Source organism: Palaemon carinicauda, chromosome 6 (genome assembly GCF_036898095.1).
Source record: "Palaemon carinicauda isolate YSFRI2023 chromosome 6, ASM3689809v2, whole genome shotgun sequence".
Lineage (NCBI taxonomy): Eukaryota > Metazoa > Arthropoda > Malacostraca > Decapoda > Palaemonidae > Palaemon > Palaemon carinicauda.
In genome coordinates this window covers 35,673,225-35,691,034 of record NC_090730.1, presented here as the reverse complement: position 1 = coordinate 35,691,034, position 17,810 = coordinate 35,673,225, and the positions used below count along the sequence as shown (strand labels likewise).

Here is a 17,810-nt window from a genome sequence, read left to right as displayed (position 1 = left end):
AGATTCATCAATACGGATTGCTAATTTTTAATTTTACTCGAATAGGATGAAAAGTTAATAACATTCGTCGCAGCTGTTTAACCCTATCGAACGTAATATTTAGCTGTACTGAAATGGATCCATATAATAAATCATAAAACTAACTACATCTACATTATTTCAATTGGTATCAAAGATTTTCTCCAGCTAATCTGAGGACGGTCAATAAAAAGCAAATGCATTTATCCAAGTTTTTGAACCAGAAAACTGTCATCCTCCCTTATTAAGGCAGTGACAGACCTAAAGGAGGCATGAATGAGGGACAAGCTCTTGAATATCTAACTTTATTTAGCAACAATGCAAGTATTTATAGATCACCAAAGGATTAAGGATGTCAGTTGCATATGTACATTCAATGTCTTTTGCCAATAAGGTTTGTATTGGTATAAAAATTGTCTATATAAGGAATTACTGGAAATAGAGTTAAAACTAGAACGGACACTCGGTTGAGTGCATACCTTTTCCAACGGCACTTTTATTACAATAGTTATGCAAACAAATCGGATAACAATGGCCGCGTAATGACAAAACCCGCACTTTCTGCAAGTTCATTGACCTTGGTGACCTTTGAACCTCAACTGTAAATATGGGTAATGACTTCACTGTATTATATTTTGTTGTATATCACAAGATAGGCAATTGAATTATGCATATTTTTTTCACTATTTTTATGCAAATTTGATACAAAATTATCACGATATAGAAAAAAGGCCTTTTAATCTTTTTTTGACCTTGACTTTAATCATGTTTTATATCACAGGATAGGTTATCATATTACTCATATTTTTACCTTATTTTCATGAAAATTTGATGAAAATTTACCACATTATAGCAAACAAACATTTCTGATTTTGATATTTGACCCCGTCACTTTCAGATCACAAGATAGGCTATTGAATTATGCAAATTTTGCCACTAGTTTCATGAAAATTTTATAAAATTGGCTACGATAGAGCAAAAAGACGTTTTTGGCCTTTTTGTTACCTTGACCTTGTCTTTTGACCTAATCACTCCTAAAATCTAATCAAATATATACTTTTGTTCAGGATAACTATTTTATTTGCTTTGTGTGCTTTTGTGATGCAAGTCTCATGTATAAATACGATATTTTCTATATCTATTCTTATTGCGATTCCATCAATGTCACTAATAAGAAGAAAATACTAAATTCTATCAAGTTTTATAATTTTTCCTTTCGTAGTTATAATACACACACACACACTATATATATATATATATATATATATATATATATATATATATATATATATATATATATATATATATATATATATATATATATATATATATATATATAATATATATAATGTATATATATATATATATATATATATATATGCATATATATATATATATATATATATATATATATATATATATATATATATATATATATATATATATATATATATATATATATATATGTGTGTGTGTGTGTGTGTGTGTGTGTGTGTGTGTGTATTGTTAGTGCATAAATGTAGATATGATTATTTATTTATGTATAATTGTAATTCTACTTCCTGAAATTGCTATTAATTACCATTGAAATCAGATTACAACAAAGAAACTTCAGGTCCTGCCACTGAAAACCATTTTACATAACCATAAAATACATTGTCTGTATTATTCAGGATAGAAATATTAATCTAGAGAAAACTCTAGAAGATCTACTATATTACCTTTGGTACTTACTCCTTCCTCTACAGGATGCAACGCACTGCACATCACTGACTTAGACGTGCCCAAGGTCATCCTGAATGGGTCGAGGTCATCTGTGATCCTGGACTGTATCTACCGCTATAAGCACAACGACCAAGATAGCCTCGTCGTCAAATGAGCCAGAGGCCGTCTACCAGTGAATTCCAGGAAAGAAACCCGAAGCTATTGGAATACTCAGGGTAAGTCATTACTAGAGTACCATATGAAAAATACATGGAATTGATCATCAATTTGATAATAGGTAATTAGGAAAACTTGATCACAGAAGACTCAGTATGAAAAGTTTGGTCTCGGAAAACTAGGTCTCAAGCCGCTGTGTTTGCATCTTAAAGACATTCATATGTTTTCTTAACCTTATGTTTATAGGGCACCAAATGGATAATTATTCAATAACATAACATTTATTTGCCAGAAATATTCAAATGAAAATTAAAAATTTTTGTATAGTAATTAAGAGAAAATTAAGTATCTAGCCTACTAATTAAATAGAAGATCAGTCTTTTAAAACACTTTAGGAGGTGTTTATTTTAAAAGCAAAAGCTCTTAAAAATTCAATGTTGTGCTTCCATCGTACTCTTCGGTTAACGTTTCAGTGCGATTGGCAAGTTTTTCATATTATTTTTCATTTTAACTGGCTTTTCCTCTAGCTGCAAATCTTTGTTTGTGTCTGTGCCTCTTCATTTTCTAGGACATCAATAAATTTCCAGATATTGGGGTCTTTGCATGGTATGGATTGTTTTAAGGCTGAGTGAAATCCTTCTAATGCATTGTTTGTTCGAGGTCATTTATCCATGACACGTTTCTCATTTCCCAAAACCCTTTAGGGTATAAAGGAGCTTTTCTTCCACAGATTTTCCAATGTATGAAATCTCAAAGAAACTAATGAATTCCCTCTGTAATAATTGGTCTTCACAAAGTTACTCAAAAGCATCAGTAACTGCGTCAGTTGGCTAGAATTATATGTGTGATTCCAACGTTATTTTATATCTTGTTTATTTCAATGGTATAGCAGTTTTTCGGCATTTATATTATATTTGTATGTGGGTATCTATTTATTATTCTTACATTTTCACCCATTTATGTGTTAGATATACAGAATAGAAGAAGGTGGATAAAACAGATGAAACTAAGATAGTTCACTAACAGTTAGTTGACTGTGTGGATTAGAAAGGATTCACTGGAGTTTATTTGACTATATTTAATGAATCGTATTAGTAACGTGGAAAGTAGACGCTGACGGCATTGTTTGTGGTAAGAATCATTAGGGACTTTATTTGACTATATTTAATGAATCGTATTAGTAACGTGGAAAGTAGACGCTGACGGCATTGTTTGTGGTAAGAATCATTAGGTTTCTTCTTTCAAGGCGTTAATAGAGAGCTTGATTGCAATGGGGACTGTGCTTTTAGCCAAATGCTTATTGTTTTGTAGTTAATAGTTTGCTGTAATTATTAAACGTCTTTAGTTAAACGTTTATAGCAGACACTACTGTATTTTATCTTAGGTTACATTTTATCGGTGACTGAGATTTATCATTGATTGAAGAGCCTATTGGCGTGTGTTTCATGAATTTTGATCAATTTAATATTCATCCCAAATTAACTGAATGTGAAATATGAATAGGCTTTGAAAAAATATCTTAGTTATGACTTCAATAAAAAAATCTCATCAGGGCTGTTATAGATGAAAGGTTTTAAGTGAATTAACATAAACCACGCAGCTCCAATTTGGTATTTGCTAGAACCATTCAAATGAAAGTAGAAATGTGTTTGTACCATAACCAGTTGTTGCTCCAATGCCCTTTAATATTTTGAAGGATCCGTACACATTGTGGTTAGTATTACGGACATTGCACATTGATATTCATATTGATAATAATGATGAATTGAGTATTGAACTTAAGATTTGAAAAAAGTAGCCTATATAGCTAAAAATTTAATTGAAAGTATACTTTCTGCAAAATTACGTAAATTGTATATATGTAATGAAAACCCAATTCTTGATTAAAAATGTTAGATAAGTGTAACACTTTACATCGAATTTCTTTTTCGTTTCGCTTTGATTCTCGTAGATCATTGTAAAAGTTTTCTAATTGTTGGGAAAACTATATGAGCACTCACTAGTCAACGAGGTCAAATGATAAATGAACTATAGAAAACTAATGTAGGACGATACTTTGTATATAATACACATCATCATTAAAATGCATTTAGTTATTATCGTAGCAATGAAGTAAAGCATATAATAACCACAGCTCTGTGCAAGAAGGTCATAACTGTTTCCCGTGTTTCAATGATAGCTATTGATATCACTCAGTCCCCTAACATCAGCGTGAGCGAGGTTTTTCTTGTCAGGATATCTGTTAATGAGTCATTCTGACATCTCGGTGGAGGAATTCAGCTCCTTAATTGAGATATCATGTTGGGAAGCAGAAGCTTACCTCAGACAAGTGATTCTCTGCGTCATCTTTACGAAGGATCTCATCTAATATTCTCTTGTTTATTTGTTTTTTAGTCCTTCCTGAGTTATTCTTCCTTTTTCTTCTCATCGATTCTTCATTTTTTTTATTTCCCCGTTCTTCTCATGACATTTCCACATTTAAGTTTTCCATTTGCCATTGATTTTCTCTCAGCCTCATCTCTTTGCCATTAAAAATCGCCATTTCTTTATGGCATCTCGCATTGCTTTTCCCAATTGTCCTTTTTTGTTGTTGTATCTCACAACATTCTCCCATTGCTCTTCTTCTCTACCATGTCTAATTGCCGATTCCCATTGCCATATTGCCTTTCTTTGTGCATTTCCCGTAACCCTCCCATCAGAGGCATGGAAGCATGAAATTGCTTTGGATGATATACTCGAGGGTCAGAGTCTTATGCGACCCTTAATTATCTTGCTGTGGATTAACGGAATTATTCAGGATGCACGACTCTTTCCTCTCGCCATCTTCTTCTTCAATGAAGTTTAAAATTGCTGATGGCTGATTGATGACGGAATGTGCTCCTGTATCGTAAATTTACAAGGGGGAATACTAATCTTTGTGCTGTGGAATATAATTATTTATTTCATTTGAGTTTTTCTTTGAAGATTGTTATGTAGGTTTTGGGACCTTATTCAAATATTTTTTTCTAATGACGGATAAGGGATGATAGACACTTTAAAAGACGTAACTATAGTCACACTTTATAATTTTTCTATCATTTAATTTTGTTATTTATTTTATGAAAATCAATTATTGACTTCCCTGATTTATAATTTTAAGAACTGGGGAGCTATCACATTAGCCAATCGGGATGCATAATATAAGCAACTCCTTACATGGAAATGACGATTATCCATCGTAATTACCTCTGCCCATACAAGGATATAAAAGCTTCCAGAAGATACTGTTCAAAGGAGACAGGAACAATGTCCAGACAAGGTTAGAACTGGATGAGTAAACTAGAAGTCCGAAAAAGAGAGGTTCGGACCTTCCCCTCAGACAGCAAACACCTATCTCAAAAATCTTGTCATATTTGGGACGAAGAGAAGAATTGAAGCAGCTATCCCTTGCTGTTTGTGAAGAGAAGTGGCCAACGCTGTCTGAGGTCTTCCCTCCTTTTTTCACTATCACCGAATTTTGGGGAAAACAGTTGATGTCCAATCTTGAAGCCACACCTCCTGTGACACCAAGTCTAAAATCATCGTGGCAGCTTCACTAGAACTTCAGCCGCCTTTCTGCTGCGTGCTCAAGTCTAAAGAAGTTACAGAAAACTCTGCAACGTTCCATTAAGTACAGTATTTTGCTGTACTTTCTTGCCTGTTCTCCGCTATCAATTAACATTTGACATATGTCACTAAAACTAACGGAAGAAGAAACATGATTTTTTTTTTAAAAATAAGTTTGTGAATAAACGTGGTGCTTTTATTGTGAGTTTCTTTTTATGTAAGTTTTCCGTATTTCAGTTATTGTCGAAACCTTTTTGTTTATATTTTAAAAAAAGAATCTGTAACAATTCAATTATCGTAAGTCTTACCTGTGCTTCTCTTCTTCAGTATTATTTATAGAACAATTTTCACCAACATTCCTCTCCAAACAAACAAATTGTAAGAAGTAGATAGGTTAGAGTAACAGTACAATATGTAAGAATTTATGACTTAAAACTTCCGTGCTTTTGCAGCTCAAAACCTGGAGAGTTGATCATTACAAACTTTGGACCCCAGCTCTCCGGTATTCATAAAATATTGCTGCAAATTATTCTTATCCCTAGTTTTTATCGGGGAAAAAGAGAAATAAAGACAAAAGAAATAACAAAAAATCCTATATTTTCCAAATAATGTTTACCCACCAAAATTGCGGTGCCCTTTGAAGAGTGAACTATATTCACTAATTAGAGATCTAAACGAGCAGTGCATCCATGTTCCATTTCTCTATAAATGCATAACCGTCGTATTTGCAAAGAATTTCTGAAACTGGACTAAAGATAAACAGACATTAACGAATTTCTGATTTGGCTGGAACATTTATCAGTTTAGAACTTACGATTTGACTGAAGTATCGGAATCTGACGTCGTGTAAACTCAAATATGCCGTTGGGTCAATGTATTTTTCCTTTCGGCACATTCCCCGGCTTCTGCTTTTATTTACCTCCTGTAAATCAGCACACTTTTGGGAGGATGTTTTAACGCCCTCATTTCCTGTTGAAGTTCTCACATTATTTTAAGGCAGCGATTTTTTTTTCTTTTTTTTTTAATATTCTCCTTGATTTTATTTCTCATTAATTTATTGGGTGACCGCATATTTTTAATCTTTCTTATCAAAAGATGAGATTTAACACTCAGTTCAGATAACCTCATTTATCTCGTCATCATTTCAGAAGTGGCAATGTCCGTTTCATCGGTTTCTAGTTTTAATGATATGTTGACCAATTAATTTCTCTCATCAATTCTTTCTTTCTCTCTTAATTACTTTTGTGTCAGAATTATTACCGTAGAATGTTTGCAGTGTTTACATGGCCCAATTTCTCTTAATCAGATTTCAGTTATCCAAAACTACTTAATATTTGTAAGTCTGTCAGTTTTGGATTTAAAAGGCGTAGCTACTAGAGTTACTTGTTTCAACGGCCCCAAAACATCTTTCAATGGCAAACAATCTATGATATATTTGTAATTTTCTAAGCATAATCATGACCTTTTTTCCTACGAAGACACATAAACTCAATAAAATGGAAAGTAGAACCATAGACATATAAATATCTTATTTTTTTCTTTTTGACGCCATTCGTTCATCATCCTCACCATCCTTGTATCGAGATATATCTAACCAGCAAATGAGTTTATCTTTATATTTTCCTTCCAGGTCAGACTTCCCATTTAGGCTTCGCTTAGCAACAATAAACAGTTGTAATTATTGGTCCTTTCCGTCGTTCCTCTTGTCTTCCTCATCAAAGAGTTTTCTTCCTGAACAAGTCTAATGATGTTATTTCTGGAAAGCTTCGCGTACCTGGAATATACATAAGCTTATAGGGAATTGTAGATAGATAGATAGATAGATACATTGATAGATAGATAGATAGATAGATACATTGATAGATAGATAGATAGATAGATAGATAGATAGATATAAAGGGTGGTTATGATTTGCTGTAGTTAGAGGATGTAGTTCCATTCATGAAGAAATATTCTTCTTAAAAACCTTTTTAAATCATTGCAGAGGCTATTTGCTATATAGGTCATTATTGCTACTTATCATTGGGTACTATTAAAGTTCATTTAAATTATTATTTACAAATACTGTAGCAGGTTTTCGTGCAGAAAAACTAGATACTGATTTTTTTTTTTTTTTTTTTTGGTAGAGTCAGTTTGATTATTTCCTTATATAATCAAATAACTTATCACTGAATAATAATTTTCATTACTCAGGTACTTTATCCAAAGCTCTATGTAAAACAAAGGCAAAGAATTTTGTTATTAATGTCTAGATTCCTATATATTCTTTTCTTATTTACTTTGTTATTGAATATCATGGTTAATTAAACATCCTTACGCACAGATATCTAGAAATTCATTCCTGGTTACATCTTAAGTTCTTTAATAGAAGTATTATTTTTTTTTTCGTAAAGTTTATAAACTGACGCATGTAAACAAAATGCCATTAATCTTTCTTCAAAAGCAACAGAGAAAGATATACGATCATTCAATAAAAGCTTAAGAAACGTTATAGCCAAACTGTGATTCCGAGTAAAATAAAATGTGGTCATCGGTCATTCCTAACTCACAAAAGAAAAAGGAAAGATTTGTGATGATTCACTTTTTTCTCCGTTACCCTTTTACAAAAAAGAAAAAAAAAATATTTGAGAAGCTTGTTCGCTTTCAGGAGATTATTGTCAAGTACAGGACCCATACAGAACTGGTCAAGTAGTCACTCGTCCCCAAAATTGACGCCATACGTCAAAGTAGTCAGTGAACTCTGGGAAAATATTTACAGCTGATTTACCTTTAGCCCATTGCCAGCATCGATGGCAGTTGTCTTTCCTAATAAAACTGGTACTTTTCTCTTCGAGATTATATATTAATTTTTTTTATCAAGTTTCATCTTATCCGAATCTAAGGCATCAATTTCCTTTGTCATAGTCTGAAAGTAAAAATGATACATACAATACATCAATATGTTCGCTAAAACCATAAATATGGCATATTGTTTGCACTGCTCCAGAAAAAAAAGTCATTACTGGTATGAATTCACTTTGATAACAATCATGAGCAACATTAAAATTGCGATAACAGGTAAATTACGAGTGGTGAAAACTTGTTGGTAAATCATTAATACCATTTTTGGCAAGTACTCGTGGTTATTGATTTTAGCATACTGCATATATTAATCAAACAAGGGTTTCCTTTAAATATACATATATATACATATACACATATATATATATATATATATATATATATATATATATATATATATATATATATACAGTATATATAAATATATATATATATATATGTATATATATATATATATACACAGTATATATATATATATATATATATATATATATATATATATATATATATATATATATATATATATATATATGTGTGTGTGTGTGTAAGTGTGAATATATATATATATATATATATATATATATATATATATATATATATATATATATATATATATATATATATATGTATATATATACTGTACATATATGTATATATATATACATATATATATATATATATATATATATATATATATATATATATATATATATATATATATATATATATAGACACACACACACACACACACACACACATATATATATATATATATATATATATATATATATATATATATATATGTATATATATATATATATATATATATGCATGTAGGTTTGATTATATATATATATATATATATATATATATATATATATATATATATATATATATATATATATATATATATTTATATATATATATGTATATATATACTGATATATATATATATATATATATATATATATATATATACTGATATATATATATATTATATATATATACTGATATATATATATATATATATATATATATATATATATATATATATATATATATATATATATATATATATATATATATATATATATATATATATTACATCCTCACCAATTTATTGCTTCTGGTTGATATCGCACGTGGACGCTTAGCTCTTACTTTTCTGCGCCTTTATCACTTGCTCTTTTTATGTTAGCGCTCCCGGTGATACTTACACCAACCTCCTCACTTTGCATTCAGACGGGTTCTACCCAGAACTACACCAGATGCCTACAGTTCCTGCCAAGTTAAGTATCATCAATATAGCAAGACGATGGGACTTCTAGTATTTGCAAGATTCTGACATTTGGCACCAGATCATTTGGCAGCTGCTAAACACACATTCGCTGAAATTGAAGAAATGGAGCTTCTCAAAAGGCGTGAAGCCAATGGTTGTTTCCCGTGTACAGTGTCCTGAAGGAGTATGGATACCTACTCCCTCCTACGGATTGAAGGTATCTTAATATGCAGGTGGAACTAGACAACTAGCTCGTCCTCAACACTGAAGTCAGTACCACACACCTTCACTGTTCTAAAGTATTTTCAACCCTTGACATCCTGAAGGGGTATTATCAGGTGCCCACGAACTAAGAAGACATCCCAAACACTGCCAGCACCAAACCATTCCACACATATACTTCCAATTACTCATGCTTTGATCTTCGTAATGCTGGGGTCCCTTTTCATTGACTCATGGATGGCATCTTTGGGAACCTTCCCCTCTGTTTATGTTACGTAGTCGACACCTACACATGATCTTGAACCACTGCAGCAGAACAGCCTTGTAATCAGGTACGACAAGTGTACCTTATGTGCCAAGAAAGTGACTCCTTCACGGGGAAGGCAAAAATCATGGAGTAGGGCCCTTTCAGTTGGCGTCCTTCTTCAACACAAAGAAAACCTTATCAACTGGTACTGCACTCACCTTTACCTTGCCAACATCACTCCTCTAACTCTTCACCAATGCCACTGACATCACTTTAGGTGCAGTAATTGAACAGATGATAAATGGATTGCCATACCCATTGGCTTTTCTCAGTAGAAAACATTTCCAAGACGGAATCCAGCTACTCTAACTTCGATCGTGATCTGCTGGTGGTGTATTTGACATTTTATTACTTCTACCACTTCTTAGAGGGAATGTCCTTCGTCGTTCGGGATGGATCATATACCCCCTAATGCATGCCTTCATTTGACAGTCTGACACCTGATCAGTTAGTCAATGCCAACATCTCTCTGCCCATTCTGAATACAACTGTACCATTTAACACATTCCTAGGAAACTGAATCCTGTCGTTGACGCCCTTGGAATAGATTACAAGTCCTTGGAAGAAACCGAATAAAGAGACACCAAGTACCAATTGTTTATTACATCTTGCATGCTCCTCCAATGGGAAGACATCGCCATTGATGACTCCAATATCATCCTCCTCTATGACGTCAGTACCATTAGGCCATACCAGTGTGTAGCTGTCAGCAGTTGTTTTAATAAAACTTTGCTCTCACACCTTTCGTGACGATTTACTGTCAAGCTACTGGATTCTGAGTTCATATACCATGGCATTAGAAAAGATTTTAAGGATTGTGTCCACACTTTTATTTCATGTCTGACTTTAAAAGTTTATTGACACACGGATTTTGTTTTGGGCACTTTTCATCTACCCAAGTGTCGTTTTACCCACATTAATTTTGGTGTGGGTCGCCACTAACCACATTGTAGGACACCATTACCTTTTCACATCAGTTATTGCTCCACTCGGTGGTTTAAAGCTATGCCCATGCAAAATGCAACATCCACCTCATGTACCTCTGCCTTACTTTCTGGATGAATAGCAAGATTCAGCTTCCCAGTGCATATTACTTCAGACAGTGGTGTCACTTTCCCCTCTCAATTGTGGATATCATTAAGACATCTCGGTATCATCAACCCTGCAGCCAATGGAATTGTAGAACAGTTTTGATTTCTCACTGAAATGGCTCCAGCTAGTTTACAGAACTTCCTTGGGTCCTCCTCAGACAGAGGACCACTTTCGAGGGACCCCATGTATGTCTCAGCAGCAGAAATGTTATATGGCAAACAGTTGATCGTGTCTCTAGAATTTTTTTTTTTCCATCCGTTAGCACCTCCAATGTTTTCCAGCGTCTACATCATGTGTTGGGGAATTTACTTCCTGCTGTCAGACTCACAAACCCCCAGCATAGTAGCACATACTGAAAGGCACTACACTATGTAACACACGTCTCTCTGCGAATTAACACTTGCAAGCCACTTTCTATAGCCCCTATATAAGTCCATTCGTTGTCATCCATCGTAATTAGATATATTTCCTCCTCAACGTTCGTGATAATGGGAATTATTTCTTCATTGACCGCCTAACATGTGTATTTTCTGCAACACAAGGCTCTCTCACATACATGTTTGATTTTAGTGTAGGGTGGCATATGATGCACGTACAGCAAGCAACGCACATACAAATAAAACAGCAGGCCTACCAATATTTCCTTTTACATTATGATGTTATGAAACTTATGTAAAAAATCATTGAATGTAGCAAGCTAATTTGAACTCTTATTATTATTATGTTATTATATTGGCTATCTTTGACAATGTCAACCTTACCGACAAAAATGTATACAAACATAAAATCAAAGAATGAAGATAATTTTTGTCACAAATAATTAGTCAGTTACTGGAAATAAAACTAGGCTCCATTTTATTCACAACAAATCTTCTTTCTTACATAATGATACACCCTTGACCTCTGACTCCAATTTTTACTTTCATATTATGTTTTTGAAAGTCTGAACTATATTTTTAATTATGTGTTGCCAAAGTTATGGATTTTGTCTCTTAAGGATAAATAATAAAGCCCAAATATTTATTTATTTAAAGATTATATCCATGTGTTTAAATGTATGCTTCTGTAATCATAGTTGTGATAAATCCCTCACCATGGCAGAAGTGGTGGATATACCATCGCCGTTCGTAGCAAAGGTTCATTTGTGCGTCAACTAACAGCTCCCCTTTTGGCTAATGCAGCTCTCTCTCTCTCTCTCTCTCTCTCTCTCTCTCTCTCTCTCTCTCTCTCTCTCTCTCTCTCTCTCTCTCTCTCTCTCTCTATGAAAAAATGGAGAAACATAGTATTGACAACATTCACGATATCATTTCCGTCACACATATCACGTTTGACCAATTTTAAAGGCTCGTTTTCCTTTTTCGCATCTCACATAAACTCCTCGGTCTTGGGTCGAAAACATTCGCTTTTATTACCCTTTTCTATCTTTCCCTGAAGAGAAACAAAATTTTTCCTCCTTTCCCTTTGCAGAAACAACCGTTTCAATGGAGGAGGAAAACTGTGAAGCCGGAATAAACGATTCCTAAGAAAGTAAGGAAAGGCAAAGTTAGATACTTTTACTCCGTTCAAGGTTTTGCAAACTTTAAGCTTCGCATCAACAACAATTCAAATCAGACCCTTGTAGAAGCTGTATTTTTACTCTCATTGGTGTTTATATATATATATATATATATATATATATATATATATATATATATATATATATATATATATATATATATATATATATATATATATATATATATATATATATATATATATATATATATATATATATATATATATATATTTGGGCTCAAGCCATGTCGTCCTGATGGAAGTTCCTATTGGGTAGCTTCCTAGGGTATATTACAACTACGGTGATATTCCCAGAAAATTAACTTAAGGTACCAGAATTCTAACTCCTGGAGCGAGTATCCCTCGTGAAAGGGATATCGCGACATATCAGAGGACGTATTCTTGACACGCCACATGGCAATCTGCATCCCGAACAGAGATTCGTCTCGCAGGGGGCAATTGGCAAGAAACGAATTCGGGAAAGAAAAAGGGGGAGCCGCTCCCAAGGCTCCCTATCTCCCGATTCGTAAGCGTGCCTGGCGCCATCTGTATTCCTTTTTGCGTAGCTTAACAACTCGGTGTTTTTTCCTGTGTTTCTCGCAAATCTTGGATTTATTCTGCTTTTCATGGCTTCTCCGTCTTCGTCGGCCTCTGATAAGTTGAGTACCATGTCTTTTATGTATAAATGTAGGCTCTTGGTAAATTTTTGAGTGATTAATATGATTAATCTTTGTTACAAGAGCCGTAGCCTACCGGAGGCGTCATGGACGCTGTCGCTCGCTAGGTATAAGTTTAGTTAGTCAGAGCGACATTCCCGGTTGTTTTGCTTTAATAAATTTTAGCTATTTACCATTACATAGGATTTCCTTTCGTGCTTAGTATTATTTTGGCGAAGTATTCGCCATTCTGGCCAACGCTAGGCCATGTAGCCTAGTCGTTTGGTCCTAGTACTTCGTGCATGAATTTGGGTTTTCCGAGTGTATAAAAATTTTATTGAAGCTTTAGGCTATGTTTTATACATTTAAGATTGTGTGGAATATTTCCAAGATAGTATACGAGTGAGTTTCGGTGATTTAGGTAATCGATTCTCTTGGTGCCTAGGCTAAGTTGCTTATGGAGCCTTAGTATACTTTCTCTTACTCCCCGGTTGCTTTCTTTTCTTCGGAGAAGGTATGCAATCCCTTTCCCTCTGTTTAAGCCTTGGGCTTATCCCTAAGTGGTTTTTTCCGAATTAATTTTCGATAAAACTATACTGGGGTGTTACTGTACCTTCCTGTTCCAGTAAGTCTGGTTCAAAGAGGGACAGAACAACAGAGTTTTTTAGTCTGAGTCTGTGTTTGTCTGGCTTGGGGTAGAGTCTCCCTCGCTGGCCTGACACAGACAAAGGTGGCTTAGCCTCCTTAGGTCACTAACGAAGGTTTCTGTGGATATGATTCCTTCTTTTGTGATCTACCAGACTAGTCCTTGTTGCTGTCCTTGGGGGAGGATAAGTTTCTTTCCCTGGGAGTAGCAACACCTTCCTTGCTTCGGTGCTCTGGGAGCTGGCAAGTATTGCTGGCCTCCCCCCTTGGATCTCCCTTAGGCTAAGATAAGTTTCTTGGTTGCGGGTGATCCGTCACTAAAGCAAGGTTGGTAGGACCCTCTTTGTCCCTTCCCCCTCTATCTCCGTAATGGCCTAGCCATTACAGTACTGTACGTCGTTCTACATCTGGACCTAGTATAGGTTAGGATGTGGAATTGACTCAGCCCCTTGCCGGCCGGCAAGGGTCTTATATTTTGAGTGCTGCCCGGACCTCCCTTGGTCCCTCATCCATGTCTGCCTGTAGAGCCAGACGGCATTGGTCAGGAAGCCTGAATTAGATTCTCCCCTTCCTTATATGCACTCTTTCGGATTGCCGGGCTTGGAGGTAGTGTGCACTCTTATCCCGGCATCCATTCTATTTTTCTTCTAGTGCTGTACCCGACCAGGCTGCCGGCCTATGAGGCCGGCAGCCGGGCATGTGTAGTCCTCTGGTTCTTTTGCTGCCGGCTGGCATCGGTCCTGTACCTTTGCCGGCCGGCTAATGTCAGCCCTTGTCTGCCGGTCACCAAGAGTGTGGCCGGCAGCTGGGTACTACCTTGTGTAGTTGCCGGCTGGTAGCCATTGCCGGCCGACATTGGCTGTTGCCGGCTGGCAGTTGCTGCCGGCTGGCAGTTGCTGCCAGCCGGCACATGCATTTGAACCAGAGTTCTGCCGCCTTATAGCTGTTAAGTAGTATACTTTAAAGCTAGTTATGGTGTGTGCTGGCCGGCAGGTGCCGGCTGGCACGTATCCTCCTATACTGTACTAGTATTCTTCAGTATAACATATACAGTAAGAAGAAAACTATAGTATGGGTTTTGGTACAGCACTGTGTGTTCTAACACTTTTGTGTTTTCTTGCACAGTCCTTTGCTGTTGCCCTACAGATAGAAAAGTGAGTTCTTTCCTGTCTATTATCCAGGATTTTAAAATCATTGCTTAGGTGTGAGCTCCACCTGTTTCCTCTGGAAACTTTGCATTGGTTACTCTAGAAGAGATTAACCATTTGATTTTATTATCTGGAAGGCTGCAGCATTGGTTTGTGAGGGAAACACAAGTGTGTGTCTTTCCTTTCTGAATTGTTATGCTATACAATGCATATCCAGTGATACATAGTTCACTTGATACTCATGGAAATTTCTTCTCTTTACAGAAGGACCATCCGAGGTGCGGAAGTGTTTTCTGCAACGTCCGCAGCAATAACCTCTGCGGACATGAATTTTGTAGGAGACACACAGCATGCGCTGTCTCCAAGGATGATATCCGGTATTGGGACCCTCAGGTATGTACTGTGTGCACTAACCTGATTACTGAGGCCTTTGATTCCCCTAGGACGGCGGAATCAAGGGATATAGCAAGGGGAAAGCTTCGTACCTGGGTAAGGGGCTTCCAAAAGAACACCTCTGGCCCTTATCTTCCAAGTGAGAAGATGAGGGCGTATCTTTTCCCTAAGGCATCAGCTGATGCAGTGATTCCCCAGCCTCAAGAGGAGATCCTCCAAGTTCAGATCCAGGTGGATGCTGAAGTCGCGGTCGCGATGCAAGACATCCAGTTAGATGACAGGATGTCTGATGTGGACAAGCGTCTGGAGGAAGACCTCCTGGCAGAAGCCCAGGATGAAGTTCAAGCCCCAGACGTTGTAGAGGAAGAGATCGACAAGGTGTCGGCTACTTCGGTTCAGATTCCGGAGCCTATTCCCTCAACATCGGCCGGTCTCCCAGTAGAGCTGGGACAGGCCCTCTCTTCTATTGTTGGAATGATCCAACAAATGCAGAAGGAGAATCAGGAGAAGGCGGCTGCAATGGAACTGCGGATGCAGTGCCTTGCAGAATCACATGGGCCCCAGAAAAAGCTCAATGTGAAAGACCTTCCCTTGTGCTCAGATGCTAACCCATGGAGGTATGCTGAGCACATGCCGATGACGACTGGAAAGATCGTCATCTCGGATAAGCTGGGCTCAGTTCCCCTGGAGGAGGTGGAATTCTGGCCCAGCAAGGCATCATATCCGGACTGTTATGTCCGGCTGATGAAGGAACCAGCTTCAAAGGAGGAGACAGAGCCGAAGGAGGTCATAGAGATGGACCACGCTAAGGCTCAAGCTCTACTTTCATCCTCGATGAAAGAGAGGGGCTTCTCTAACTCAAAGGTAGCTGCATTGAGCAAGAAGCTCCCTTCCCTTGTGTCCTCGCCTGCTAGAGCCTTCCCCTTTTTACAGAAAGGGTTTGCGGCTGTACTAAAAGCAGTCGAGGCCGGCAAGTCTTGCCCCTCCCTGGAGGAGTGTAAACCCTTGTCGCTGGCCCTGCCTATGGACCACAAAGACTGGAAGGACGTCCATCTTACGTTCTCAGTTGGAAAGTTGGAGGCTGATATTGCCGGACGTCAGTTCGGCGAGGACCTCCCTAAGCTGTCTGACTTTCTTTTGCGAAGAGAGTTCGAGACAAAAGAAAGACTGGCTGCCTCAATGTCTCTTCAGACTACTCTTGAGATGATGGCAAGTGACCCCAAGGTCCATGAAAAGTTCATGGTGGTGGCCAAGACTCATCTAGCCACAGTGACGAAGGACCTTTATGGCTTCGTCAAGGCAAGGAGAGCTTGTAGGGAGTTCGTGTTCATCTCGGCTACGGTGAGGCACGAGCCAAGGAAACTAATCTCCTCCAACATTTGGGGAAAAGACCTTTTCCCTACCGACTTGGTCAAAGAAGTTGTTGATAAGGCCGCCTTGGAGAATAGAAACCTTCTCCAGAAGTGGGGCCTGGCTATCAAAAGAAAGTCTTCCCCGGATGAGGGTCCTCAACCAAAGAGGAAGACTATGAGGACTAGGCTACCGTCTCGGCCAGCCAAGCCTTTTAGACAGCAACAGCAACTGCAATTGCCATTGCCTCCAGTGCCCCAGATCGTGGCACAAACCCCGACCACTTTTCAGTGGGTACCCTAGGCCGTGTCGACACAGTCCACGGAATTCACCCCAGCGTTCGAAGGGCAGTCTACTTCCTTTCGAGCAAAGCCTAGAGGAGCAGCCAGAGGCTCATCTAGGCGCCCCTCAAAGGGAAGGGGATTCAGGGGTGGTCGTTGTCAGGGAGGCAAGACCTCAGGACGGCAGTCCAAGAGAGATGATACCGGTAGGAGGGAGACTTCTGAGATTTAGGGATCGGTGGACCTTCGATCCCTGGGCCCACAGCCTACTCAAGAATGGACTGGGCTGGAGCTGGTACAGCACTCCACCCCCGTGCCTTCGGTTTTTCCAACACTCCACCCCCGTTCTGGAGGAGTACGTTCAAGAACTGTTGGAGAAAAAAGGTGATCCGAAGGGTGAAGCCCATCAATTTCTAAGGGAGGCTTTTTTGTGTTCCCAAGAAAGACTCGGAAAAGCTCAGAGTCATTCTGGACTTGTCGCCACTCAACAAGTTCATAGTGAATTGCAAATTCAAAATGCTAACACTGCAACACATAATGACCTTACTGCCCAAGAGG

At 37.1% G+C, this 17,810-nt stretch overlaps 1 pseudogene; it reads left to right on the top strand.

Moving 5' to 3' along the window:
* LOC137642940 (uncharacterized) overlaps nt 1–17,810 on the top strand; it is a 60,734-nt pseudogene that overhangs the window by 13,659 nt on the left and 29,265 nt on the right.